A 3,525-nucleotide genomic window follows, 5' to 3' on the forward strand; every position below is an offset into this window, starting at 1 on the left:
TTTCTTTTTTTTTTTTTTTTTTTTGAGATGGAGTCTCACTCTGATCACCCAGGCTGGAGTGCAGTGGCGCCATCTCAGCTCACTGCAACCCCCGCCTCCCAGGCTCAAGCAATTCCCCTGCCTGAGCCTCTCGAGTAGCTGGGATTACAGATGCCCGCCACCATGCCCAGCTAATTTTTATATTTTTGTAGGGATGGAGCTTCACCATGTTGGCGAAGCTAATCTCGAACTCCTGACCTCAGGTGATCCACCCGCCTCGGCCTCTGAAAGTGCTGGGATTACAGGTGTGAGCCACCGTGCCTGGCTTGCCACTTTTTTTTTTAAGTCCATCAAAGTTTTATTTATAAGAAATAAATTTACATATAACCCAAACACAACAACTCTGGTATTACATTAATACAGCTATAACATTAATGCAGCAATTTTATAACACAAAAGTGTTATAAGGACATGGGAAATGTTCGTGAACTGTGAGGTGAAAAGATACAGAAAATGACTATGCCTACTGATATTACCTTTGAAAAAGGACCCATAAAAATACATTGAATATTAGTTGGCTAAGGAAAATATTAACTGTGGTACTTTCTTACAGATTATGGTTATCTTCTTCCATATAATTTCAATATATACTAAAATTCACATCTATTTTATAATCAGAATGTCATTATAATTAAATGTTATGTTGTGCCATTTCATCAGATCTTCTTATAGTCAATGTCACATTAAATTAGAATCTGAGTAACTAATGTTTAAAAATAGCTAATACATTTGAAATTTAGGCAAAAAACTCATATTTTTATTTGTAAAATGTGCTCAGTGTTAACTTTATTGATAATAACCAAAAACAAACCTAATATTTTATTATTTTTAAATTATTTTTAAGCACAAAATAGACCCATGTTGGGGATGAATAACATGTCTGATTTTGTTAATTTTGTCTACTACTTTTCCCTGTATTTCCTTGTTTCCTTCATCCTAAAATTTTTAAAAATGAAAACTTTAATCATTGTTGCATGTTTAAACTACTGAATATTTTCTTTTGTTAACTGAAGTAAAAGGAAACATTTTTGTAGAATTACGGAAACTAACAATGTAGTAGGACTTAAAATTGAATGTTAGGAGGTTCTTCGTTTTAAGAATCTTCTGTGGGAGAAGTTTCCATCGAACTGTTGTATCAATTTTATCATCAACATTTCCAGCAGCGCCTGCTCTTTACAGAGTTCTAAGAACACCTGCTCCAAGGTAGCCTGAGAGAGGCTGTATTCCTCCAGGTTGAAGGTCTGTTTCACTGCCTCTAATTTGAAAAAGGCCTGAGACAGAGGATGGACATCCTCCACAGGTAACTTATATGCCATTAAAGAGGAATATCTTTCTGGCCAAGCAGCCTGTGGGAAAAGCTTCAAAATCTCTGTTGTGGAGAGCTTCCACCTCAGTAGGTTCTTTCATTTTTATTTCTAGTAAATAATATTTACCAAACTTGTTTTTCAGCTGTTGAATGGAACCAATACACCTTAGCGTTCCTGACACCATGATGGCCACACGGTCACAAACAGACTTAGCCTCTGACATGTAATAGGTATTCAAGAGGGCGCCCCTCTCCTTGTTTTTAACGGTAGCCTGAAGTATCTGCCACATTGCTGCTGCCCCTCAGGGTCCATCCCGGTGAACAGCTCGTCTAGAAGCACCACTGATGGGTTCCCCAGTATGCTCAGCACGAAGCATAGCTTTCTCTTTATTTCCTCTGATAGAGTTTTCACGGGAGCCTTAAGTTGCTCCTGGAGCTTGAGAGCTTCCACCAATCATGAAATACTAAGAGCAGCATCTTCTTTACCCAGTCCTTTCACAGCTGCATACAACTCCAGGTGCTCTTTCATTGTAAGTTTGGGCCACAGTGAGTTCTCCTGAGGGCAGTACCCAAGAACTTGAGGCTGTTGTCACGCTGTTGCCTTACTGATGCTCTGTTGCCTTGTAACACCACCACTCCTGCAGTTGGCATTGTGCACCCAGTTATCATTTTAATGGAAGTACTTTTGCCAGTTCCATTGTGTCCTAGTAATCCCAAAACTTCACCTTTTTTTAACACAAAAGGAAACATTTTCTGATGGCTGCTTTCTTCTTTCTTGTTGAAAAGCAACTTTCTTTGTCTCATAATATTCCTTGTGTAAACAGCTTGCAGTTATGACTGGTTCCTCCTCCAAGTTTGGAGTAGTGAGTGCATTTGCTGCTTGGACTCTTTCAGCTTGAAAATCTTCATCTTCTTCAGGCTCTTCTGGATTGGAATGAGTTTCTCTACTTCGTGGAGAGATTCTGGAAACTGGGTCTTTATTCATTATTTCATTTCCATACTTCATTTCCAGACACCTTATGACAAAAAGGAAAATAACACTCTGAAGGTATGGTATTAAGTTCGTTAAAAGAATGGTTTTATTGACTTCATTTATTCTATGTCCAGACTGTCCAAGTTTCTCATATACATAAAGTCGAGCTGGATCAATGACATGACATATCCTAGGAAAGTAAAGGAAGGTATGAATATCATGCACAAAATTAAGTTGGGTTTTTCGTACTGAGTTGATACCAGAATTGCGGATACACATATTAAGATAATAAAAAAGCCAAAAGACCAAAAGCCATTATTTTTTCTCCACTTGCAAAAGATGAATGAAAGCACATACATGAGGAATATAAGAGAAACTGCACAACCAATTATGCATACCACCAAAACAAACATGAGTTCCCATGGAAGCTGGAATCCCAGAAATATGAAGTAGTAAATTAAATGTATTGAAAGGAGAATCAAGAAGTGTAATGCAATGTCCACCAGAGCCTGTCCACACCATTACGCTGAAGGCCAGAGGCCTGAAATCCATAACTGGGATTGAACTTTTTTTATAATCACTGCTGCTTATGCCAATATAAGGAGAAATGCAGTTTGTGATCAACAACAAAACTATGGACCCTTCTATAAAACCAAGATCCAGCACTATGTCATCATGAGAAAATGAGGTGCTCTCCGTTTGAATAAGCTCTGTGAAGTTAAAAATTCCAATAAGGGCATTGCTAACAATTCCCACAAGAACAGGAAAACAATTCGATTTCTTGGTATTACCTGCAACTGAAAATCTAATCCTTCTGGTCACCAGACACTATGATGGCTCCATTGTAGGAGGGATCATCTGAGCCATTTCTGTTTCTGAAGTCATCTATTTCCAAAACTAAATCCTGACGCTTCAGTGAATGCATGAAGTCTTCAATATTTGATCCTGCAGCAAAGATGAATTTAGAAAGCCAAGAGAAATATAGGGGTAGAGGAAACGGTGGGAAGAACCCTGTGGGCACTCTCAGCCCCCAGTGAAGCCATATTTTTGCCACATTTTTTTTTAACCGTAGAAGATGTGGGTAGAGAACCTCCTATTCTGCCATCCTGCTGTCATTCCCCTTGTATATTTTACTTTCTGATATGTTCTATGTCAAATATTTTTTATTTTGAATTCAAAATGTCTGAAATAAAGTGCTCAGATTTTC

The 3,525-nt window shown here is 38.2% G+C and overlaps 1 pseudogene; it reads right to left on the reverse strand.

Moving 5' to 3' along the window:
• Window positions 1–493: 493 nt before the first annotated feature.
• Window positions 494–3,260, reverse strand: LOC116456940 (ATP-binding cassette sub-family A member 10-like; annotated as a pseudogene).
• Between the last annotated feature and the right edge of the window lie 265 nt (window positions 3,261–3,525).

This window comes from Hylobates moloch, unplaced genomic scaffold (genome assembly GCF_009828535.3).
Source record: "Hylobates moloch isolate HMO894 unplaced genomic scaffold, HMol_V3 SCAFFOLD_17, whole genome shotgun sequence".
Taxonomy (NCBI): Eukaryota; Metazoa; Chordata; class Mammalia; order Primates; family Hylobatidae; genus Hylobates; species Hylobates moloch.